Genomic DNA, 27,634 nt, shown 5'->3' with positions numbered 1-27,634 from the left:
TAATGCTGGGCACAGAGTTAGTGTTTAATTAATGATACTACAATTACATTTTGGTAGTCAGAGGAAATGAGAGAATCCAAATACCTGGTGTACTTTGGGGGAAACAGACTCAAGCATAGGTAACCCTTGGCAGCTAGCAGCAGCAAGAAGGCATAAGGATAAGGGAAAGGAAGAAGGAAAATGCTGTAAAGCCAAATGAAATTGCTAGTGTCAAGGGTTGCAAATACTATGAAATGAGTTAGCTTAAACAATGGGAATTTATTAGCTTACAGATTTGTAGTCACAAAAAATGTCCAAATCAAGGCATCACCAGAACAATGCTTGCTTCCCAAAGATCAGCTGCCAGTGACCCTTGGCTCCTCTGCCACATGGCAAGGCACTTGGTGGCATCTGCTGGTCTCTCACTTCCCTTCCATGTTTCATTGCATTCAGCTTCTTGCTTCCATGGCTTTCTCTCTGTCTCTCTCTGTCTGTATTCATTCCATTTGTAAAGGATACCAGTAATAGAATTAAGTTCCATCCTGGATGAGGTAGTTCACACCTAAACTGAAGTAGTCTCATCAAAGGGTCCTACTAACAATGGGTTTACATCCACAGGAATGGATTAGATTTAAGAACACATTACTTGGGGGTATATACAGCTTCAAACCACTACACCTGTCTTCAGGCTTCTACTTGGTCTCCCTCTGAGGCCAAAGGCTGACATCTTAGACTCAAACAGCAAGATCTGAACTAAACTGATCTCTTCTGGAAACTGCACATTTCACACAGTCATCTTAAGGACTTTTAAATAAAACACTGTGGAGTTGGTGGTTTCTTTTCCAAGGCCAATACTTTCTACAGATGTGGTACCTGAGAATAAAAATGTACAATTGGACACACTTTAAGTTAACCCCAGCATTTTTGGTGTTGGCCACCAATCACCCAGCATGGAGAACCAAGTAGAGGAGAGTCTCCCCATTTAGACACAATCAACAACACACCTTGGACAGACTTGCCAAGGAAGAGCTGCTTCGAAATCCCAGCAGGGTGGGCCATGGTGGCTCAGTGGCAGAGTTCTTGCCTGCCACGCCAGAGACCTGGGTTTGATGCCCAGTGCCTGCCCATGTAAAAAAAAAAAAAATCCCAGGATCAACTCCAGGTCTAATCAGAGACCAAAAATTTTTAAGAGGGGTAAGAATTCTCATTAAATTTAGTCAAGTTTATTATGATTCTGTGTTAGGATATTGTTTTAGCTACTGAACAGACAACAAAATAACAGTGGTTTAAATAAGATAATGATTTATTATTCTCTCATGGAACAGTGTTGAGGCAGGGCTCATCCCTTGGCTTCGTTGTCTCTGTGAGAAGCGGAAAAGCTAGAAAACTGTTCTAATGTTCCTTTCTAGGAATGTCAATCACATGGCCTCACCTAGTCACAAGGGATGCTGGGAAATATAGCCCCTAGCTGGGTGTCCATATGTCTAGCTGAAACACAGGGTTGGATAATTAAAGTAGGGAAGAATTGTCATCAGTTGATAAAAGGAAAACTTTTCTTGCAATTTTGGATCTCACAGCTTTATTAAGCAATTCATGAATCGGGCAGCATCCCATTCAGAGAGTAGGAGGAGTTCTACTGAGAGCCTGAATATGGGAGCAAGTGAGGAAATGTTCAGATTGGTTGACATTACATTTCCCTTTCACTTGGGGTGGGGGTGGGGGTATCTTACAAAATAGTGAGCAAATGGTTGTTTAGGAATGAGGAAGTTAGCTGGTATAACTGATGGTTGTATTTAAGTTTGGTTCTCTGGACAAGCCAGGTATTTACAGGAAATAGAAACTAGCTTAGATTTTTTATTTTGCTGACCTGGGCCTTAGTTAGCATGGGCACCTCCATGTTGGGCCTACATGATTTTATTTATCGCAGTGGACAACTGGCCGGCTCTGCTACAGTCTCCCTTTTCAACAGTGGCAATTGGCTAGGTGAGCACCAGAGAGCTCTATCTAACTGCTGTTTCTGGAGATAAGCCTACTCTCTCTGCTTTCAATGATGAGCCATTCAGGTTTGAATTAATACAACTTTCTTTTCTCTGCTGCTCTGGCCTTTCATAGGTAGGATATGGTTCTTTGATTTGCCGAGCAAAGAGTAAGCTCTAAAAATCTGTTTTTTGTGTAATGAATGAATGAATGAAGTACTACAAAGCTGAAAGTTAAGGAAGATGTATCAGTTCAGCCTACAATGTGCCTACAACACGTACTCCAGATCAACCTATCCCACAAGGTTGTTATGAGGATCAAAGCAAATTTATGCCAGAAAGAAGTTACTATACTAAAAAAGCAAAGAAAGTTGTTTCACATGGGCTCATGGTAGATGCTGAGAAAACTTGCAATACAGATCACATATACGCCACTAATCTCAGTGGAGTCAGGGTGCAAGCAAATCCCCACTCTGCAAGCCTAATTCTGCATGCTCACCAAATTATCAGTGAGTCCGCAGTATATGTGTGTGTTGTACATGAAAGCATTTAAAATCACCATTATATTAGAATATGTCACACTTTCCAGGCTGTATCCGATGACAATTCTTATTAATTTAATTAAAAGATTGAATATTTAATTTGGCCATATGCATAAAACATATAAGGAATTTTACATTAAAATGCTCATTTGCATTTCAATAGATATGTGAGATTCCTTCCTGGGAAATTTAGTATACTAGATGGGATATGTCCATGGTCAGTGGATAAAAATGGACCTGGATTTGAAATCTGGTTCAGTCACATGCTTACCTCACTCCCCGAATTTATTTTTCTCTCCTATGAAACGAGAATAATACCAGCTATCTTGGAAGGTTTTTAAGAGGTTAGAAATAAAATATGTAAAATGTCTCTTTACATATTAGTCATAATAAAAGATAGCTATTATTACTAGCTAATTAGTGCTCAATAACTTTATTAGTCATGTGAATAAAAAAGAAGTTCTTATTTCAGAAAAACCAAAATTTATCACAATTTGATACAATTTTATTAGTAACTGTCTCAGCTGGTCAGGAATGATTTCTCTGAAAGCAGAGAAGGCACTTATTACAAGGGTTCAGTACATCATTTTTTAACCAAACTCTTTGTCTATATGATCAAATTATATAATATGCTCCTCTGAATGAAAGGGGGTTCTTTTTTATTAATTATCTTTTCTTTCTCTTGAAAAGAAAAGAAGCAGCCTGAAAATATTGAAACGTGAAAATATTGATTGTGCCGTTCTAGTTTATCTTAACATGAGATTATGGTTATCGACATAATGACCTCATCATGGTTATCAATTATTCATTAAGGACCCACAGGCATAAAGACGTAGATGTGGTATTAATCAGGCAAAACAGGCTGCAAGGAATTTGAATCCCAAGAATAAGAGTATTACGTATGTAAGAGTCTCATACAAGAAAACCCAACATGGGGAATTCCACACGGACCGAATATTTTAAACCACAAAGTATTAAAACTTAAATGTAATCTCATCCAGCTCTATCATTGTGGGGAATATGGTTAAAGGATTTGTAAACTTGCTCTGTGTTTGCATGTCCTCAAGCAGTGGAGAACCACTGCACTTGTCTGCCTGTATGCTAAACTGAAAAGAGCATAAGATGTTTGTCTGCTTTGATGTGTCATTTGCATATCTGACTGCTTTGCTTATCTGAAACAAACCCCCCTACTCAGGGGAAACTTACCGCTTTGTTCTTAAAATTAAAGATACCTCCTCAAGGCAAACAGGAATTCCCCTGGTGTTCAATGCATAGTTTAACTCCAAATGGCCCCTTTACCCAATAAATAGCTAGAATAAACTCAGGGCTCTGGCTCTCTCTTGGGTCAGAGACTTCCTTGCTTTCTGACCTTCTATCATAGTTTTTTTCTTCCTGCACTGATTCTTTGCTGGACAAAGAATAACTGCCGTAGGTGGTGTCACCCACATATCATCAGTTTAATAAAGGGGTGGACATTGCTATTACCAGATGTTTCTCTAAAAAAAATCTCCATACCATTGTTCCTAAGACATGAATATATTTAAGACACCACTTAGTTTTCTACAATGATACATATAAACCTTATTTTATGAAGTTTTCTTATTTTTATTGCATAAAGTGAGACGACTCGTGTTTTCAAAACTCCATGACCATTGGAGAAATTCTCATCCAAAGGAAATAAGAAAGCCAATCAACTGGAGAGAAAGCACGTCACAGAGAGACATTATGTAATAATTCTTGGGGACATATAGGAAGTGCTCAATAATGCCAAAATAAACATTCAGATAAAACAGATGAATTATGATGCATGTCCTTAAGATTGTGTGTAATTTCATGTTCTCCAGATATATCATGATAGAGAATAGTAGTCATGCTATATTAAGTGAAAAAGCAGTTTACAACCTATATACTATAATTCCAACTTTATTTGAAAGATACTCAATTGTTAGCTTTGGTCCTCTCTGAGTGATGGGATGGTGAATAATTTTTTCATAATTAATATATTTTACATTTATAATTATAGAAAAATTATATTTTCAAGATATTAATGCCAATTTAATTAAGCCAAGGAGTGGTTGGGCTTAACATCCTAATATGATGCAATAATAAGGGACGCTGATGCCAACACTTCGCTTTCTTTAAGATAAGAGCAATCTTCTTTGAAAATGTTTTTCTCATACTCAGGGATATTTTTAAGCCCCTTTCATTTGAAAGGATAATTAAAGTGGAGGTAAAATCCAAAGATTTCCCTGGAAATAGCTCTTGCCTCTTGCCGTGTCTTTTATTGCTCATACTGCTGTGTAACCACTTTTGATTTCATGGTGTTTACCTGAATAGCTTGTCAAGACTTCATTTTTTCCAATTTAAAGCACCAGCCTTGTTCTATGTGTGACCAAAGCTTCAAAGGTATTTTACAGTGTTCCAAAGAAAAATGAACTCTTGGCTTTCCTGAGTTGCTATCGCCAGCGCTTTTGGAGAATTTAGCACCTCAAAGATCATTTGTCAGTGCACTGGACAAGTACAGACCCCTGGTTTCCCAGCTCACTGGGAAGCCACCCTCCAAGGCAGCAGCAGGGCTGCAGATCTGGTAAGGGAGACAACTATGTAAAAGCATTGCTGAAGGACAGCACAGTTTATGTGAAGGGGAAGGAGGCTGAGGCACACTTCATGGGGTCTGGATTTGTGTGGCTCCCCTATACCTTGATCTTTGAGTGTTTCTGGGTAGTATCTTTAAAAGGTGATGCAGAGGAGGCATAAGGGTAGTTCAGTGGTAGAATTCTTACCAGTCATGTTGAAGACCCAAGTTCGATTCCCAACCCATGCACTTTTCCAAAAGGAAACAACAACAAAACAATGGAAACAACAACAACAACAAAGTTCAACAAATGGTGCTGCAATAACAGGATAGTCACAGGGAAAAATAATGAAATGTGATGCCCACCATACAGCATACCAAAAAAAAAAAAAAGGTGATGCAGAAAGCAGTTTATAATGACAATGGAAAACGAGGCTTTAGAAATCAGATCTGAGCTTGAATCGTGACCATTCCTCTTAGCTGCTGTGCAACCTCACACAAGATAGTCTTTTCATCCTCAATTTCTTTATCTGAAAATGAGGCCTCTAATACCTACATCGTGGAGTGGGGATTATATGAACTATACCAAATAATTAGCAAAGGACTTGGAACATAGCAAAAAATTCAATGAATATTTATGGAGTGAACAAACAGTAGCTATATCATTGCCACCTATGGAAATGAAGACAGCTTCCTCAAAGCACCCTTTATCTGCATGGATCCACATAGTTCATGTATTTCTTCCTTATGGTTACTGCCACAAATTACCACAGTCTTAGTGGTTTAGAGAATACAAATTTAATATCTAACATTTCTGATAACCAGAAATCAAAATGAGTCTCAGTGGGTTAAAATCTAGGCGTCTGTGTTCCTTCTGCAGGCTGTAGGAAAGAATTTGTTTCCCTGCATTTCCTAGCTTCTTGAGGCCACCCATCTTCCCTGACTCACAGACCCTTTAGATCTTCAAAGCTAGCACCATCAGGCCAACTCCTTCTCATGCTGCCATTTCTCTGGTTTTTCCTCTTCTGCTTTCTCCTTCCACTTCTAGGAACCTTTGTGATTACATTGGACCCCCCCCCCCCAAATAATCCATGACAATGTCCTCTTCTCAAAGATAGCTGATTTGCCACCTTAATTCCCTTTCACTATGTAACATAACACATTCACAGGTCCCAGGGATTTGTACATGGACTGCCTTTGGAAGCCCATTATTCTATTATCATAGTTGGAATCGATGGTGACATAATTTGGTCGCCAAAGGCACACCCTAAACCACAATTTTCGGACCCACATACTTATGCAGAAGGATGAACAGAAGCCTTGAAGAGTATAGAAGAGGAAGGACAGAGGAAAGGGAGAAGGAAAGAAAGAGGAAAAGTGCGGACTGAGAATGGAGACTAGATTCTGATTCAATTTCCCAAATCAGCTATATAAACAAGGATGCCATAGCTGCCTCTTTCACCCAATTGCAAGTCAAACATGGGACAAGTAGATGTCCAGGCTCAATAAAAAGCAGGTTATCATATGTTTAGTGCAAAGAATAGGAAGTAGAAGAGAGCCTGCTATTCATGATCATGGGAAGTAAAAGAAGGCTAGATCCTGCAGTCATGCTTTTATGTATAATAGCCCCTCCAACTAGTAAATGTGGCTCAATGTCTTATACTCAGCAACTACTCAACAACTTACAGGTCACAAAGAAACTACCAAAACTCAGGGGACAACAGTCTCTCAGACCATATGTGAATTTTGTCCCCTGTAGTTGAACAGTGTACAACCTGTTCAACTAAAAATAGCAACTGGAGAGTGGACTACCTCCCCAGGAATCCCTCTTATTGGTGGAGATGGCAGACACAACCCTTCCATTGAAATGAAAAAAGGAGTCAAAAACTTCCTTGCTGCTGTTTACTAGATGTATTACTTTAAAAGAACAAAACTTTAGTACCCAGACAAATGAACAATCAATTCAATTCAGAGAAGAATACTAAAACAACATTAGAATTATGATGAAACCAAGTAAGCTCTAAGAAAGTCAAAGTGACACCTTTTCTGCTAATCTGGGAATGCAAAATTCACCAGGTACCAGGGGAAATTTCTGAGAGTCAAAGACTCTCTGGACTTGATCAAGGTACAGAGTAAAATGATCAGATTTAAGTCTCTGGTGGGGGGTTTACAGAAAAATCATATAAAAACTACAGCATTATTAGGGAAATGTAAACCAAAACCACAATGAGATATCATCTCATACCCACCAGAATGGCCATTATCAATGAAACAGAAAACAACAAGTCCTGGAGAGGATGTGGAGAAAGAGGTACACTTATTCACTGTTGTGGATATGTCAAGTGGTACAACCTCTGTGGAAGGCAGTTTAGCGGTTCCTCAGGAAGCTCAATACAGAATTGCCATATGACCCGACAATACCATTGCTAGGTATCTACTCAGAGGACATGAGGGCAAAGACACAAGCAGACATTTGCACATCAATGTTTATAGAAGCATTATTTACAATTGCAAAGAGATTGCACATCAATGTTTATAGAAGCATTATTTACAATTGCAAAGAGATGGAAGCAGCCCAAATGTCCATCAACAGACAAGCGGCTAAACAAGCTGTGGTATATACATATGATGGAATATTATGCAGCTGTAAGACAGAATAAAGTTATGAAGTATGTAACAACATGGATGGACCTTAAGGATATTATACTGAGTGAGATTAACCAGAAACAAAAGGACAAATGCTGTATGGTCTCATCATTAATGAATGAACTTGGATAATTTCCATTAAGAACAGAGGTCATCAGGAGATAGAAGGGATACAGATTGTGCAATAAGTCTGATTGTAAAAATTCAGAAATGGATAGCACAATACTTCCTAACTGCAATACAATAATGTTAGAATACTGAATGAAGCTGAATGTGAGAATGTTAGAGGGAGGAGGCTTGGGGGCACAAATGAAATCAGAAGGAAAGATATACGATAAAGACTGAGATGGTATAATCTAGGAATGCCTAGAGTGTATAATGATTGTGACTAAATGTACAAATTTAAAAATGTTTTGCATGAGGAAGAACAAAGGAATGTCAATAATGCAGAGTGTTGAAAATAGACGGTAATTAATATTTTAAAACTAATGTGTGAGACTAAAGCAAAAAATATTTATTTGGTACAAAATTTATATTTTGATTAGTTCATTTCCTAATATAACTTATGTGGACAGCTTAACTGACCACCATAAGTACATGGAACCTTGAGTAGGACATGAGATTTTGTAGGTTTGTCCAGAGTGATGTCTTGATAAATCCCAGAAGGATTTGAACAGTGATTTTAAAAGTTTTTGCAAAGTCTCCTTGGGGAAATGGTATGAAAGGGGTAAAATTCAACTTCCCCAAGTGGAGAATTCTTGATATTCTCACAAGCGATGGGGACAACCAAAGCAGTAGGCTGAGCCCCCAATCTTGGGGTTTGTTCATATGAAACTTAACCCACCAAAGGATAGGCTAAACCTGCTTAAAATTAGGGCCAAGAATCACCCCCAAGAGAACCTCTTCTGTTGCTCAGATGTGGCCTCTCTCTTTCAGCCAACACGACAAGCAAACTCACTGCCCTTCCCCTCTCTACGTGGGACATGACTCCCAGGGTGTGGACCTTACTGGCAATGTGGGACAGAAATCCTAGAATGAGCTGGGACTCAGGACCAAGGGATTGAGAAAAACTTCTTGACTGAAAGGGGGAAAGGAGAAATGAGACAAAATAAAGTGTCAATGGCTAAGAGATTCCAAACAGAGTAGAGAGGTTATCCTGGAGGTTATTCTTACGCATTAAATAGATATCACCTTGTTAGTCAAGATGTAATGGAGAGGCTGGAGGGAACTGCCTGAAAATGTAGAGCTATGTTCCAGTAGCCATGTTTCTTGAAGATGATTGTATAATCATATGGCTTTTGCAATGTGACTGTGTGATTGTGAAAACCTTGTGTCTGATGCTTCTTTTATCTACTTAAACATATGGATTAAAAATAAATAAATAATGGGGGAACAAATGTTAAAATAAATTTAGTAGATTGAAATGCTAGTGATCAATGAAAGGGAGGGGTGAGGGGTGTGTTTTGTTTTCTTTTTATTTCTTTTTCTGAATTGATACAACTGTGCATATATTCTAAGAAATGATCATGATGATGAATATACAACTATGTGATTGTAAAAAAAAGAATGCTCATATTGTATGTTGATTAGTTTTATTAATAAAATTTTTTTTAAACTACAGCATTCTCATATACCCTCTATTATTGACACTCTGCATTAGTAAGACAGCTTTGTTAGAATTGTTGAAAGAACAACAAAATTCTACTATTAACTTTAGTCCATAGTTTATATTACATGTATTTTCCCAAATACTATCCTGTTATTAACACATTGTATTATTGGCATACATTTATTTTAATTCAGGAAAGACATATTTGTTCTATTAACCATAGTCCATCATCCATAATAGGGTTCACTGTGTTATACAGTTCTATGTTTTATCTTTTAATTTATATTCTAGTAACTTATACTAGAATAAATTTTGTATTTTTAAAATTTCCTGTTTTAATCACATTCACATATAAAATTCAGTGCCATTAATTACACTGACAATAATGGGCTACTATCAGCACCATCCATTTCCAAAACTTTACAATTAAACTAAATAGAAATTCCATAAAATTAAAATTAATCAACTCCCCTTTCTCTACACCCAGTCTGTTCATTGGTGTTCTAGTTTGCTAGCTGCCGAAATGCAACACACCAGAGATGGATTGGCTTTTGATAAAAGGGGATTTATGTCGTTAGTTCTTCAGAGGAAAGGTAGCTAACTTTAAACTGAGATTCTTTCTTATGAGGGAAGGCACAGAATGGTCTCTGCTGGCCTTCTCTCCAAGCCTCTAGGTTCCAACAACTTTCCCCAGGTTGATTTCTTTCTGCATCTCCAAAGGCCTGGGCTGGGCTGCGAGTGCTGAGATGAGGTATGCTGAGCTGCTTGGGCTGTGCTACCTTGTGCTCTTCATTTAAGCACCAGCCAATTAAGTCAAACATCATTCACTGCAGCAGGCACACCTCCTACCTGACTGCAGATGTAATCAGCAACAGATGAGGTTCACATACCATTGGCTCATGTCCACAGCAATAGAACTAGGTGTCTTCACCTGGCCAAGTTGACAACTCAATCTAACTACCACAACTGGTAACCTATATTCAAGATTCTAACTCGAGGTGGAATGGTCTAAGACAGCAGCTCAGCGAGTTATGGAATTTGGTTCAACCTCTAGAGCAGCTAGTAAACAGCCAGGAACACTACAGAACAATTGCTGGGGCCACATCAGAGACCGGACACACAGTGTACACCAGTCTGGACAAACTGGACCAGCTGCAATCCCACTCAGAACTGAGAGACCATCAAGCCCAGAGGCTGGGGCCCCTGCCCCACAGGCTGCTTCCCAGAGAGGGAAAGGAAAGAGACTTTACTAACAGCAAGGGGCTGAACTCAACCAAGCTCCAATTTTGGACTTAGTTAACAAATTCTGACTATTACAAACCAGCAAACTGAACCGCAAATAAAAGCTGAGTTTGCTGTTTTTTGCCCCAGTGCAGAAGGGGCAGGGCTGATGGAAAGAGGGGAAAAAAAACAGAGTTTTTTCAGATCAGACAGCACAAAATACCTGAAAAGGTCTGAGCCCTGAAGGAAAGGACAGGGCACATAGTACCTGGAGATACATAGAGCAATGTACCAACTTAAGCTCTTGATTGGCAAACCCAAGGAACTGGGGTTCTGCTCTGAAAAGGATTTTTTTTGTTTTCTTTTTTGTGGCTCTGTTTCTGTGGCTTGACTGCTGTTTGTATACAACTGCAAGGTTTCTCAGGCTCCAACTGCCCCAGGCATGGGTGGAATTAAGCTTGTCTGAGAGGCAAAGAGGTTGATCAGGTGAAAGGAAGCAATTCTTTGGGGGCTGTGCCTTCCACAGGGGAGGAGTGGGGCCTGGCTCAAGGAATTCAGACCCCAGGTCTGTAAAACTGAAGTGATTAAAACCAGACTACAACCTCTCCTCTGTCTCAACCATGCACCAACAGGGAGAGTCTGCTGAAGTTAAAGGTACTGCATCACTTTATGCTGGTGGGACCCACAGACAGACAAGCACCACATACTGGGCAGGATAGGAAAAACACAAAGTCTAGAGGCTTCATAGGAAAATCTTTCAACCTGTTAGGTCTCATCCTCAGGGAAAACTGATGCAGATGACTCTTTCCTCCTGAGAGGAGCCAGTCTGGTCTGGGAAAATCTTACTGGGGTCAATAATACCTAAGTAGACCATCCTAAGGTTAAAACAAACAGACAAAAAAAAAAAAAAAAAAAAGGGCACCCTTTTTTCTGTGAAGGTTTTCTGCCTCCAGTTTCTTCCCCATTAGGATATACCATACCCAGGAGGCTGATGGGGTCAATACAGAAACATGGGTCACTCCAGAAAAGTGATTTTATAGTTAGGTGGTCCACCTAACACAAACTGGATTGAGTCCACCTCTTACAACCAGGTCTGCCCTGGCTTTTTTGTATGGAGCGCACAGCATGAGTTAGATGCTTGTGGTCTTCCCTGAGTCTCTGCAGACTTGCATCCCTGTGTCTGGATATAAGCATGATTCTAATTCACTGCGATGAGTCACTCTGTAGTCTGTGCCCATGGTGGAGGGACATAGACCACTTTCTTTACATGTCTCCGAAGCTGTATGGGACTAAATAAGGGGGAGATGAATGGACCAGTGGGTCTGGGACAGATATTTCCTACCTGATATTTTTCTTTTTCTTTGATACAGGATTTGTGGAGCTTCTCTCCAGTCTCTACCATCTTCAAAAGGTCTGAGCAAGTGGCGTTTGTTCCTTTATTCGTTGGTTTTCTGGGGAGGCTTTTTCAGGTTTTTTACATCACCGTGTTGATGATGGCACTCTAGATTTATTATTAATGGCAATGGAATCTCTATTTGCAGTTCCTTAAGCAAAGAGAGGTCTCCACATTGATTTACTGAAGGTCTAACCCAGAAAAGTTAATCCTTGGGCTGGACTGTGAACTTTGAGGGGCCTGATGGCAACTGGATAAGCCAACCATACTTTCTGCCTTCTCCTTGGAGGAAAAAATAGAAACAGTCTGTTGCTAAGTTGGCTCCTGAAGTTCCTTTGGTTTTACTGTGGCAAAAGATGAATCTAATTGTTCCTGCATGCTCCATGTAGACTTAGAAGGTAGTTCAGTTGAGATTCAGCTGGCTGGCCATTGGGGTCACCCCAAAAGCTACGTGATGGACAAAGGCTTGAGCTGATGTAAAAAGTCAGCATGGGAAGACCTTGATGAGTTCACCAGCTGCACCTCAGTGGACATTATGCTAAGGCCTGGGAAAGCAACATGCCAACTACCGCACAGCAAATACAAGCAAAAGCGAGAGGATAGCCCAAGATTCTGTGCAGGGGGAGACAAGACTGCTTTGTCCCTAGTGCCACAAAGTTATGTGAGACCTCCCATTACTCAGAAACTATTTTAGACCCAAGTAGGGAACAGGGTAAAAAATCCAAAAGAGACTGACTTAGTCAACAAGGCTACTTAAATTGAAAAACACAAAATAACATCTATTGGGATGTTTTAGCACCCATCATGCTACCAAGCTGGAGCAGGAAACATGAGGAAGATTATATCTGGAATACAAAGAAGTTGCATTTTATTTGCAAACACACTACCCCTCTGCTGTAGTAGTAGAAGAAGCAAAATAATACTCAAAATTAACAAGACCTAAGAGAGTAGCAGAGTCTAGTTAGTGAAGAAGCAGAATGAAAAACCACAGACTTCTACAGCTGAAGGGCCAAATGGATCTTCAAAATCCTCAAAACGACATACATCTGAGGCAGGGTTCGGTGAGGACAAAAACAAATAATATAAATGCTAACAGCTAGGAAAATTTTAGCTCAATTTTCAAAAACCGAAAGGGGAGCAAGCTGAGAAACAACCAAAAACTCAAAGACTGCTGAACATACTTGACTGAACTCCAGAGCTCCCTGGAACTGTTGATAGTTTCGCACAATATCATTTGATCATATGGAACATAGGATTCCTTTGGATTCTGTATAGATAATCTAAAACTGTTCTTAAATCAGACATTCATTGCTGATTATATTTCAGGTGCATATTAGATTATGATACAGGTGAACCACAGGCCCTTTTAACAGAGAGTCTTGGAAGATATGATTTTTAAGGGGTCAACTACATAGGCAAACAATTGTTATAACAATAAGTATGAATTCCAATTGGCCCAATTCTATACTGGAAAGCCCTGAAGCTATTCCTAATGATTTTAATTAAGACCTGTTCCCTGGAGTCTGATCCAAAATGCTGGGCATCAGTTGTATTAAGTGTTAGTCTCATAAGGTACACATGAAGAGACAGCAACAACTCTTGCAGAGGCAGAAATTCCTGTAGTTTTCTATGAAGAATCACAATCCACTCATTAGAGAGTCTGATAAAATTCCATCCAGGTAGGCCTCAAGTAAGGTCTTGTTTGAAGACATCTTAAGCCTTTATTCCAACTCAAAGTTGTCTGTAAACCTTCACTATAGAAGACAACTTGTCCTCAGAAAATGGAATTTTTAGTTGCTCTAAGACCTGGCAATACCAATACTTGGTATATGCCCAGGAGAGTTGAGGGCAGTGACATGAACAGGCTTTTACACACCAATGTTCATAGCAACGTTATCCACAATTGCCAAGAGATGGAAACAAACCAGGTGCCCTTCAACAGACGAATGGATCAACAAAATGCACGATGGAACATTATGCAGCATTTAGAAAAAATGATGTCCCAAAACATATGACAACATGGGTGGACCTTGAGGATATAATGCTGAGTGAAATAAGTCAGACACAAAAGGACAGATACTGTATGATTCCATTATTATGATTCTGATAAAGCCACCAGTGTTTTGGAGCAGCTACAAGGGAAAATCTGAGTTGAGGACATGGTAGCCCATGACAAACTCTGGGAACTATTCTGTACCTGCTTGTTGAAGTGTGCTTTGAAAATTGTTGGGTTTTTTCTTACTTTTCTTTGTATATATATATGTTATATTTTACAACTAAAAAACAGTTAACAATTTGTAATACATACTCTTTATGTTGGCATTGTCAAAAATTGCATCTTATGTAATACATGCCCAATAACATAGATTTAAGATTATTTTATGCATTTGTCTTATAAATTATATTGGGGAAAAAACAGCACAAATTAAAAATACAAGAATAAAAAATAAATAAATAAAAAGTAAAAATTGTTTAAAAAAACAATAGACAGTTATAGTACTATTAGATAAAATAAATTCCTGAAATCTAATATTTAAAAATATTTAGTAACATAGCACACTATTATAGCAAAGTTGATATTTATAATAACCTTTTACTTGATATTTTGAGAATGCACACAGTTTTTGATAGTTAATCAAATGGTATTTAAGATACTGTTTAATATTTAGAATTCAGGTAACTCTGTTATCTATATTTATAGATTTTTTTCCTTCCTTGCTTTAACTTTAAATTGGTTTATGAAACATGTTGTACAAACAGGCTTCAATAATGATTACTTAGATTTTTTTTTAATTTGCTTCTGGATAAACTAACTTAGATATCCATTTTAGGTGACTAAGATTTCCATATGTTAATTGCTACAATATTTGCATCTTCAAATTTTCCTGCAATAAGGAAAATATTTAGTAACATAGGTCATTACTATAGCAATGCAGATATCTGTAAGAACTTTCTACTTGATGTTTTGAGAACATTCACAGTTTTGACAGCTAATCAAACGGTATCTAAGTTAATGTTTAACACTTGGAATTTAAGAACTTTACTATTTGAATATGTATATTTTTTCCTTGTTGCCTCAACTTTAAATTGGCTTATGAAAGTTACTTGTAAACACAGGCTTTACATTGATTATATGAATAATTTATTTAAATACGCCTATGGTTAAGCTAAGATATCCATTTTTGGTACTTCTAAGTGCATTGTTTGCTTTCTTAAATAAAAAAAAAATTAACAACAAAGAAAAAGAAGAAAATTTGTCTAGGATCTTGACCATGTAGAAGGCATGCTCGTGGTGGAACAAGCAGGCAGTTGGTAGCAGAATATGAAGGGATGAAAGAAGAAGGTAGGGGATAGGGCTTCTCATCAGAGAAGCCCAAGCACCAAGGGCAGACTGACTCTGCTATTCTTCCAGCCTGTACTTCCATATATAGTTCAGCAGGAAGATTTCAGGGGAATCTTATCCCATTAACACTGTGAGGCAATGGGTCTAGGGAATGGCTGAATCTGGTGGAATAAATCTTGGTTTGTAAAGATATGTGAGACTCCTAAGTCTACAAATCACCTCATTCAGTGACAAGAATCTAATCCCCAAATGTTACGCAGATACAAAGCACTTCCTCCTATGGCCAAGGGCTGGAGCATGGTTTAAAGTGAGAGAAGAGGTGAACAGATTCCTGTCTTTGCAAATGAGGCTATTCTGGAGAGGCAGTTGGTCTCAGGAGCTGACAGTCAATAGCAAGTTGACTCCAAGCCTTTGGTGACTGAAAACTGGAAGGGGGCCTGAAAGTCATATGGTTAGAGCTGAGATAGGCTTCTATTCTTACAGAAAGGTCTCAGAATTCAGTAATCTTATGAGCTGAGTTCCTGGACAGTTTTTCAGTTGATTCTTGCCCATGGAGTCTTGTCAATTCTTCGAAGCTGCAAGGCACCAGGCTAGGGTGCCAGGATATGATACTTCATGTGTAATCTTAATTCATAATCTTCACAAAAGAGAATAAAGAGGAAATATTAGTTCTAGTTCTGGAACTGGCTCTTCTTAGCTATGTGCCATAGGATAAGTCACATAACCTATATATGAGTCTCAGTTTTTTCATCTGTTAACAGCACCCCATCACTAGATGACTTCTGTCTCATAATTCTAAACTTGGAGGATTCGTGATTTCATTGTCATGTCTCCAGAGTTTTTCATGCATATATTATTCTTTTTCTGCTGTTGAAGTCACCTAGTAAAGTGCTCAGTGCATAGGTGATTTTCATGACGTTGGATTAAATTGAATTCCATGCCTAAATGATATTTATTTTAAACTAAAAATTATCAAATACTTAACTATGGATTAGGTACTTAAAACACTTTTTCAAACTCTCACCACTTTAAGGAGTAGGTCTTTCTTTCTTCACTTAATAAATGTGGTAACTGTACCTTACAGAGAGGTTAAATAACTTGCCTAATGTATCAAAACTACCACGGGTCAAAGAAAGAACTCCAAAGTTTGAGCCCTTAACTTCTATGCATATACCTTTCAGGAACCAAGAACTAGGGACCCAGTGAAGTTTTCTTTAATACAGTCCTCCTCCATTTATTCACTGAGAATCTATAATTCTCATACAAGTTCCTCTGAATCATATCCTTAAGCCCAAAAGCTATTGTAACTGCACTTTCACAGTTCCCGAGAATACAAAATGTGGAAATCAAAGAAACAGACGATATTTTGGGTCTCTCATCAATATCAAGAAACTATGGCAGCATGAAATATGTTACCTCTGTGCCATGATGTGATACAAATGCAACGTGCCTCCTTGGAGCACACCATTCATATGGGTGTGGGAGGGCACTCATTTCTAAGATTACATTTTGGGACCACAAGTCTTTGTCATGTATCTAGAGCTAGAACATAGATAGGGGTATATAAATGATGATGATGATGATGACGATGATGATGATGATGACAGACAGATAGGTAGATAGATAGATAAAAACATATTGTTCTCATAAGACTGGTCACCTCGAACAAACAGAGTCAACAATGAGCCAAATCCCTCAAAGATTTTTTTAGGAAATTCTGTATTCATTATCACAATCATCTATAACTTCTAGGAGTGTCTTAAAGGATCATGCATTTGTGATTTCATCCCAGATCATTCTAAGAGTGTTCCAGTTACTTTCCAACAGAACCATGGTAACGGTTTTCAAACCAGGTCATGAATTGAAAACACATGGACCAACCACCTTCCATTAAGGGACGGACTCACACTCATGTATTCATCCATCATCTCACAAATGTCTGCCATTAGTCAGGAGAGTGACTTGGTGTGAAAGTGCCCAGGTATCAATGCAAATAATAATGACTATTATTAAAGTACACAGACACGCACAAACACATGCACACACACCTTGAAATTATGTCTTTTCCTACCATATCTTAGGTAGTTTCTAGGTGTCTGGAGCGTACCTTTGCCATTTGAAGGTGCTCAGTACCCATCACCACATCTACTAGCAGCCTATTTCTTGGGACACCATTTATCCTTGATTATTTATTGGCTTGGTGGGTTCACTTTTTACTATAGAAACCAAAGTGTTTAGATAACTCCTCCTTCCCCCTGCCTCAGTTAGAAGGGAGGTTGGCATATGAATTAAACCTGACCTATCAGACACTCACCATTAAAACTTTAACTCTAGAGATAAGTACGCAAGGAAACATCCTGATGAAATTGTTTCGGCATTAATCTCCCTACTCCTTAGCTGATTCTGTGAGCTCATGATATTTCCTTGGATGATTAACCAGAGCCAGCTTTTGTTGCTTGCTTCTAGAAATCCCAACTGATTAAAAAAAAAAAAAAATCTAAGCCTAATTTGAATTATCAAACAAGGTATTTCCAGATTCAAATTTTTACCATTTTCATTACTCCATTAGCACCTCTACTACAGATAGAAGGTTTTTCCAAACACTGTATTATATTTGTTTGGGCTTTTTCCCTAGAACAGAACTAAGATTTAGAAAGTAAAAATCAGTGTGTTGGTGGAACTAGGTGTTGGATAGCACAGATGATGGACGACCATGTGTGATAAGAGAGAAATAGCAGTCATCAAAATTATACACGTGTTTTCCTCTTAGAAAAATCAGGAGCAGCAAAGTCACTCTGGAACAAAATGTCAGCAATATACAAAGTATAATAAAAGGCTGTATGTGCCAACTGAAGCAAACCCAGAGTTTCCTAAATCTATATACCTTCCCTTTTTATATCAATATTTTAAAAATTGTTAGAAAAAATGAATATGGGCTTATTCAAAGCACTTAGCTAAACAATACAATCCTAGGTGCCTTAAAACACCAGATGTCTGAATGGAGTGAGATTAGTTTTCCTCACGTTGTATTTCTCAGATGTGTTATTCCATCATCACTCATCAACAGCAATGTAACAGAGTCCCTGTGCTCTTGAGAAACCGAATCACTGTCTATAATATCTGTACTTTCTATTACACCTCTGCTCTCTGCTGGGTGACTAAACTGCCATGAAAAATATGACATCCATTGTACCTCCAAACACATGTTCTTGTATAACCCAAACTCCTGAAGGAAAAACAAAACAAGACTCCCAACTCTTCCTCCACCATTTCCCAAGAATTCATTGCAGGCTACATTCCACCAAACTTCATTGTATCCCCTAATTATTAGTGCAATATGTCTCTGAAATATTTCTGTAGAGTGAGGGCAGTAGTATTTTCTAACTTAAGAGGTCACAGATAATAGGGTTCTACCAAAGTTGAGGAGACATTTTTATAAAAATCTTTGCATTGTTTTCACAGCCACAAACATGAAAAATGCTCATTGAATTTTCTGTTCCTACCTCAAATCTACTGAACATTTTTTTCTTATCCCCTTTTTTTTGAAGGGTGGGGTTGATAATAAGCCAACCAACTAAAATGAAAAATTGATTTTCATTCAGGCTGTTCGGACAGCATGGTTGCTGAACTCATACAATTTCCCACTTTCTGGAAAAACAGATTTTCTATCTTCAAGATATTGTTTGGGGTTTGAAATCCCTATTACTCATCAGATAGCTAACTGCATTTAATTGTTCTGGAAAGAGTGGCCCATATAGACTTGGCCTTCAGAGAAGTGACCTCGGCTATTGAATAGCAAAGCCAAAGAAACTGGTCTCCATGCTGCATCACGTTCACCATTCAGTTCTCATCTCTGGAAAGCAGCCCCTTGACAAATTGAAATGAGGTGATGGTGTCCATTTCACTGTCTGTCTTGCCTTGGATTCTCCCAGAAAGTGACTGCTAGACAAGGATTTGGGTACAAATAATTTATTAAGGAGATGCTCCCAGAGTAAAAGTAAAACTATTAGATAGGACAAAGAAAGGACAAGAAGCCAAAATGGCTATGATTTCAGGTGAAACCCCAAACTCAGTCTAATTTGAAGTCCTGGAATATAAATGGCATCTCAGAGTTTGTCCCACCTTATGCAGGGGAAAGGGGCAGTTTGGGGGAGTTGAGGAATATTGCAAAAGAAATCTCCCAACAATTGCATACTCTACTACCAGACAGGTAGCTCCAGTGCCAAGGGCAGGCCTCTGAAGTCCACAGGTGAAGCAAATCTACAGCACAGCATGCGGGGGGGGGGGGGGGGGGCGGGGGGGGGGGCGGGGGGGCGGGGGGCACTGGTCCAGTGGCAGAGTTCTCACCTGCCATGCTGGAGACCCGGGTTTGATTCCCAGTGCCTGCCCACATAAAAAAAAAAAAAGAAAGAAAAAAAAGCATACAGGGGTGGGAATATAGAGCCAGTAAAAGGAATCCAAGGAGATTTTATTAGGCAACAACAGTGTCCTATATGGCTAGGGTAGGCTGAATTGTAGCTCCAAAAAAGATATAGCCATGGCCTCACACCCAAAATTTGTGAAAGTTGCCTTATTTGGAAAAAAGGCCTTTGCAAATGTGGTTAAGTTAAGGATCTTGAAATAATAGCTTTCTGGATTTCTGGGTGAACCCTATATCCAATGGCAAGTATTCTTATAAGAGAGACACTGAGGAGATGGAAATATGACCACAGAGGCAGAGTTTGGAGTGAGGTGGCAATAAGTCAACAGAAACTGAAAAAGTCAAGGAACGGGGTACAAGGGTAGTTCAATGGTAAAATTCTCACCTGCCATGCAGGAGACCTGGGTTCGATTCCCAGTTCACGCATTTCGCTAAAAGCAAAAGTTCCACAAATGGTGCTGCAATAACAGGATACGCACATGGAAAAATAATGAAATGTGACCCTGTCAAACAGCAAGCAAAAAAAAAGTCAAGGAACAGACCTCTGGAGAGAGCACAGCATGACTAACATCTTGATTTCAGACTGCGGACTCCAGAACTGGGAGAGGATAAATTTTCATGTTTATGGTAATTTGTTACAACAGCCTGGGGAAACTAATACAGTTGCCCAACACAAAGTAGCATATTCACCACTCAGCACTGAGTAATACGGATATTTATTCTTTTCCTTTTTTCACTCATACAGTTATTTAATATTTGTATGATTCTCTATTGTATCAGTGTCTTTGCATTTGTCATAGTCAGAGATTATGCCTTTATTAGCTCTGTCCTATTTTAAATCATGGTTTATGTACCTAATGTAACTTTTGCCCTTAACTCCCACCCTTATTTTCTCTACCTTTCCTCTCATCCCAACCATATCACATCATGTGCTTTTTATAAGATCCTTCAACCTTGCCATCATTCCTGTCCCCACCCCAAAATTTCATTCAAAGAACCTCAGGTGCTCCCACACTAAACCTAAATCTGCAAGATTATAAGAGTTAAATTTCCTAATGATCATTGTTTTGGTCAGGATTCTCCAGAAAAACAGCAACAGAAAGGACGTGTGTGTGTGTGTGTGTTCAGGTAGGAGTGGATGTTGCAGTCTTGAGGCAAAATTTCTTTTCTGGGAAAGCCCAAGTGTTTGCTGTTCTGACCTCAACTGACTGGAAGAGGCCCATCACATTTTCAAGAGTCATCTCCTTTAAAGGAAATTCACTGTAGATTTAGCCATCTAAACATCTAAAGGTGGTCAGATGCTTGATTAAATTACTGTGTACTCTAACCTAACTGGGGACACACATAAGACTAACCATTGCAATCAACTGAAGGCATAGAAAGGGGTAGAAAGTAATTATCAGATAAGCTTGAAGAGTAGTTACTTGTTCATTGAGCACATTTACTTGGTACCTTCTATATGCACAGAAAGAAGCAATCTCAGCAGTAAACTCCATTTCCATCTTGAAGCTTAAAAGTAAGACATGCAATAGATTTTTCTAAAGAATTGGTCTAAGTCTTCCAAACTATACTTGAAGGGAGAAAGTTTTCATAACAACTCATCCCTGGAAAAAAAAGATATCACAGCAGAAAAGGCATGAAAATATGAATACATATCACTTTGCACATAGAAATATATGACTATGGCCAAAGAAGTGCTTTAATACTTGGTGGAGTAGGTAACCACCTATCCAGAAAGTTTTGGAAAAGCCAAACGAGTCCTTGCCCCAAAGTATAACCTCCACTGGATGGAAAAGCCCTAAAGCCTCAGATTAAAATGTTCAGCACACTACTAACATTAGTACTGTTCTTTCCCTGATTTCATAGGTCTGCCATTCCAGTGATTTAAAAGCATTCTGATGGATTGCAGCACAGGACTGGTGAGTTTTACCAAGTGAGACAATACCTGAAAAGTTTTAGGATGTTCTCACAGGCACTGTAGTTGTTCTCCAATCTGCATACCCCCCCTTCTGTAGTGCTGGAAGCCCTAGTTCTATGATTATAAAAAAACCAAAAAGTCTTTATTCTGGTTTACCTTTATATAGAGGTAATATTTCTCAGCCTCTCCCTAGGTATGGCCATGTACCAAAGTTTTAACTATTAGGATGTCAGTATAAATACAAAGCAATATCTGGGAAATATCCTTAAATGGAATGTGGGTACAATGTATGGAACTGAATAAGTCACCTCGGGCCATGAGAGGATATTGTGAATAAAAGATACTCCCAACGGAGCAAGAATTTTTTTTTAAATCTTGACTCACTGGCTTCAGGGAGCACTATACCAATCCTTAATAGATTACTTCCAGACTTAAATATGAGAGAAAAATAAGCCCCCCTTTTTAAAAACGTGTATTTAAATTTTAAGTGAGCATAGGAATCACTTGGGGACCTCATCAAAGTGCAAATTCTCTTCAGAAGAATTCAGAGATTTCTCTGCAGGTCTGGGTTTCAGATTGAGATTACACAGTTCTATAAAGATCCCATATGATATTAATGCTTCTGAAATATAAACCAAACCTTGTGTAGCAAATGCTTAAAGACTGTTATTTTGGGTATTCTATCACCTCTGAAACTAAGCCTGACTATTTAAGACAGATATTTCTAATTTGGGTGAGAAATTTCTATCTTCTTTATAACCACTATGATTTGGGGTCTCCTGTTACAGTATCCAAAACAATACCTTACTTAATATACCTCATTTCATTTAGGGAACAGAATGACAAATACGATCACAAGTTTCTTTGGAAATTACTTCTCAGTTTTTTTTGTATTTTTTGTTTTTTGGGGTGCATGATCGGGGAATCGAACCTGGGTCTCCCTCCTGCAAGGTGAGCATTCTACCACTGAACCACTTATGCACCCCTTACTACTCAGTTTTGATTGCTCAGTTCAAATATCACTTTTTAAGAGAATATTAAAAGCGTGTGTGAAAGAAAAAAAGTACATGTGGTTTCACACCCACTAGAATGGCTACCATTTTTTTAAGAACTAAGTTTTGGAAAGGATGTGGATAAATAAGGACACACATCATTCGTTGTTGCTGGTATTGTAAAATGGTACGGCTGCTGTGGAGAACAGTTTGGAAGTTCTTCAAAGAGTTAAGTATAGAAATACCATATGACCTGTAAATCCTGCTTCTAGATATACACCCACGAGAATTAAAGGCAAGGACTTGAAAATATATGCGCACACCAACGTTCATAGCAGCATTATTCACAATTGCCAAAAGATGAAAGCAAGCCAAGTGTCCATCAACAGATGAATGGATAAACAATATGTGGTATATACACACTACAGAATATTATTCAGCCTTAAAAGGAATGAAATTCTGATATATGCTCCTACTTGAATGAAATTTGAAGAAACTTGAAGACATCATGTTTAGTGCAATAACTTGATACAAAAGGACAATTATTGTATGATTGCACTTAAAAAGAAATTTAGAAAATGCAAATTCATACAGTCAGAGACTAGAATACAGGTTACAGAGGCTGAGTTGGGGTTAGGGAACCATGAATTAATGCCTAATAGGAACAGAGTTTTTGTTTGGGGTGATGGAAACTTTTGGGTAATGGATGGTGGTGATGGTAATACAACATTGTGACTGTAATTAACACCACTGAATTATGTACTTGAAAGTGATTAAAATGGGAAATTTTAGGTTGTATATATGTTACCAGAATTTTAAAAAAAAAACAAAACTGTACAACACAATAAATGAACCCTAATGTAAACTCTGGACTATAACTAATAGTAAATTATAATAATATTGTTTCATCAATTATAACAAAATTACCACATTAATGCAATGTTAATAATAGGGAAAACTATGTGTGTGAACTAGGTATGGGAGCTCTGTACTTTCTGCATGATTTTTCTGTAACCCTACAACATCTCTAAATTTAAAAAGCCCAAACAAAAAGTCCCTTCCCTGTAGGATTTGATGATTCTGATAATATATCTTCATTGTGAAAGGACACAGAGGTAAAAACCATACTTGCTCTATAATAACTGATTATAGATCCTCTGCTGCACTTCTTTTAACTGAATTCAAAGAAAGTCTGATACAGAGTTGGGATTTACACATATGTGGGGTTAGAAATAAAATATATATGTGACTAAAAAACTATTTTAGTAATATAAGTACATGTTTTTCAGTAGATAAACAATGGTGTTATTAGCTATTATAAAAGTATGTCACTTAGTATCTCAAAAAAATTGTGTGTGGTCTGATGGTGATTCCATGGACATTTACATATTTAAAAATTCACTGAGTTGTACATATAAGATTTGTGCATTTTACTATAAGTAAGGTATTCCTCTATGCACAGTATGGAAAATAACTTTTTGACATTAACTTATCAACTCTTATAACTCCCCTATCAGAAGAGAGCCAAAAGGAGATACTGGTTCCAAGATCCTCGGAGTTCTTTCTGTGTTTTCACTCCTATTTAAAATATTCTGTCTCTGAATACACAAGGAGAGAATGGAGGATTGATGCTGCTAAGAAAGAAGCAAGGGATTGTTGGAAGAAAAGTCTGAAACCAAAGATAGATGCTCTCCAAACAGAAAACCTCTTAAAATCACTTCTTTGCCCTTGGAACCATAATGCTGAGGGTTGTGGGGGTTGCTGCAGAAGTCCAGGGAAAAGGTAGAGTGTGTTTGTGTAGCTGTGTGAGATTCTGCATGCTGCTCCATTGATTATAATTGGGCTGCTTTTAAGAACAACATAGCTCGGAGCCTGCTAAGGGCATGGCAATGAAGTAAACAGTAGAACCTCTGTTGGTCAAGTTCAGCTGCCACTGCTGCTGGCAGCTAAATGTTTAGAAACTTGCCCTCGTTAGGGAATTCTAAAGTGGGAACTTGGCAGAGTTAATTGCATGAGACACTTGGCCCATGAGTTTACAGGGGAAGGCTTAATGAACTCCTCGTGTCAGTTGAGGATATCACTGCCTTAGGTGACAACCATGCCTGTTCATTGTTCCAACTTCCCACAAGATACCAATTTGTATCTTGTTTTGTTTTTATTTTTGTTTCTTGAGGGGAGGTACATGGTCTGGAAATCAAACCCGGTCTCCCACATGGCAGGCAAGAATTCTGCCACTAAACTACGCTTGCACTTCCCCAAATTTGTATTTTGAACCCCCCCCAAAAAGTTCTGGAGATCTGCTTGCCAATATAGAGAACAGAGTTTTCCTTTCTTTTTTTTCTAAATTTATTTTTACTAATAGGTTCAATTGACTTTTTTAAAAATTTTATTACTTTTCAACATCACTGACTTGGAGTTTTTCATTCTCCCTGTGACTGTATTTTTTTTTGGCATGGGCAGGCACTAGGAACTGAACCCAAGTCTCCAGCATGGCAGATGAGAATTCTGCCTGCTGAACTGTGGCCTGCCCTGTGACTGTATTTTTTGATGGATGATGTTTGAAAGTTTATTTTTAATGATGGGTCAGAGCAACTCCAACCCTCTCTCCTCAGTAAGACACCTAATAAAGGGATTTAAGTGAATCTCTAAGCATATAAGTGACATTTTTACTTTTAAGAAAATGTAAAATAAATGGAACCCCCATGGCTGCTGAAGTCAAGTGGCATTAAATCAAAATGCTCCCATGAACCTGACAGGGAAGGCCCCTCACATTCACCCCCAGCAGAATTGACTATATTCTGCAGAGTTGACTATATTTTCATTGATAATGATGATGGCGCATATCATTATCCATGTCTCACAGACAAATATTCTAAATCCAATATTTGGAAAACTGAACAAAGCATTTTCTTTCTAACTTCAACCCTGAAAGCTATTTTTGACTTTCATCCCAACATACTTCTCCTTCTTTGGTTCTCCATTCTCAAAATTTTGGAGTTTCCTTTGATTCTTTTGTATCTCCTTTTTACCTTCCTCAAGTCAATTTATCACCAAGTTATGCCAAATTCCTAGTTAACTTTAACAGCATCTCCTCCAATTTGTTGGCCAATAGAGTTGCTCCATGGCAATGCATCCTAGATATACGGATGGGATATTTACAACACCTTAGACCCATTTTCAAAAGCCTAGGAAGTTCTTACCTACTCTATAAAATTCCCATGACTCTATGATTTTTACCAACTCTCCTCCCATATCATACTTACTTTTTTTCCATAATTACCTGACCTAATATTTCCATTGAAACACTATTGAACTGCATGTTAAAAAAATACAAATAGAAAATCTCAAAAAAACAGTGTCAGGAGCTGTGAGAAATTAAAAAGACCAATGGTAAATAAATGTATGCCCTCTCCTTGTGGTGACTGTTTTCATTCTCACCTTTGTGCCTGTTATAAGGCATCCCATTCACTTACAAAGCCTTCTCCCCCTAACACACCCCTTCCCACCCCTCCTACCATATTTATGCACAGGATCACTCTCCTTCCCTCATGCCAACTCTAGCATACCTATTTTCTTTTCACCCAAAAGTCAAATTTCATTTTTAGCTCTGACTAAGAGGCCAGAAGGCGGGGTGACTCAATGACAAAATGGTGCCATGAAATGATTCCTTCACAGCAGTGAGTTCTGGTAAAAGCTTGAACACCAGCTCTTTAAGACAATACAGTTTTTTAGAGCTTCCTGTAACCAGGATGAATGGGTACTAGAGAAGCTGCAAGAAGCAGCAAGATTCTCCATGCTAGGCCTGGGAAACCATTAGGCAGTACAACATCCATGATCTTGGGGTGTTCCAGCCTCCAGTTTACTCGTCCATACTTTCCATGTGTGAAGAGAAGACTTCTGCATTCACATGTGACTCTAGCTCTGGCCAGTGCAAGGCCACTTTCACTGGAGATGACACCCCTAGTGTCTTCCTCCCATCATGGGCTACCTTGGCCACCAGGATATAGTTGGTGGGAATGGATCAGAATGACAGCTGTGTGAGGCATGAGGCTCAGAGCAAGCATCTGAGCATATGATGCTACTGAACATGGCATCATACATCATACCAACTCGGATGACACGGAGAAGACCTAGCACCTCTTCAGCACAGGTGCATCACCATTCAAGGTGTGCTCTCCCTCTTTGCTTCTGGCCAAACAATGGGCATCAGAATGCCTCCACCCACAATATCCCCATCAATAAGGGCTATGTCCTGCCCCAGGCCATCACATGTCTTGACCTGGCTGGCCGTGACCTCACACACTACCTCTTGAAGGTCTCTACAGCTCTTTTGTGACCAGAGAAATTGTGCAAGACATCAAAGGGGATTTTTGAAGATGAGATGGCCATAGTAGCCTCATCCCTCTCCATGGAGAAGACCTAAGAGCTGCCAGATGTACAGGTAATCACCTCTGGCAATGAGTGCCTTCACTGCTCTTTCAGCCTCCCTTCATTGACATGAAGTCTGCCAAAATTCATGAGATCACCCACAATTCCATCATGAAGTGTGACATCGACATCTATAAGGACTGAGATGCCAACAATAAAACATGTGTAAAGACCCACATGCTTCTCTCCAGGAATACCACGAGGTACCCTGGTACCAAGAGGATGCAGAAGGAGATCACAGCCCTGGTCTCCAGCACCATGAAGATCAAATTCATTGCTCCCTCCCTCAGAGGGGAGGTACTCATTCTGGGTTTGGGGCTCCATCCTGGCCTCCCTGTCTGCTGTCCAGCAGATGTGGACTAGCAAGACTATGTGTGATGAGGCAGGGCCCTCCACTGTCCATAGGAAGTGCTCCTAAAGTCAGAACAGATTCTCTGGGAGTCCCCTTGAGATGGCTTTGTTACCAATCATGAAATATTGAAACCTACAAGCCTTAAAAGAAAAATACACTCTTCAAAAGGCCTTTTTGTAGTGTTTGCCAATTGCTATGGTGTAAATACTGCCACCATGGCCAATTCTAAGCTACCAACAT

General features: G+C 38.8%; 1 pseudogene; it reads left to right on the top strand.

The window, feature by feature from the left end:
* The first annotated feature begins 1,862 nt into the window (after positions 1-1,862).
* LOC143682664 (actin, gamma-enteric smooth muscle-like) lies at positions 1,863-27,460 on the top strand (annotated as a pseudogene).
* Positions 27,461-27,634: the final 174 nt, after the last annotated feature.

This window comes from Tamandua tetradactyla, chromosome 1, assembly GCF_023851605.1.
Source record: "Tamandua tetradactyla isolate mTamTet1 chromosome 1, mTamTet1.pri, whole genome shotgun sequence".
Taxonomy (NCBI): domain Eukaryota; kingdom Metazoa; phylum Chordata; class Mammalia; order Pilosa; family Myrmecophagidae; genus Tamandua; species Tamandua tetradactyla.
Note: the sequence above shows the minus strand (reverse complement) of the source record. Positions and strands in the feature narration are given on the sequence as shown.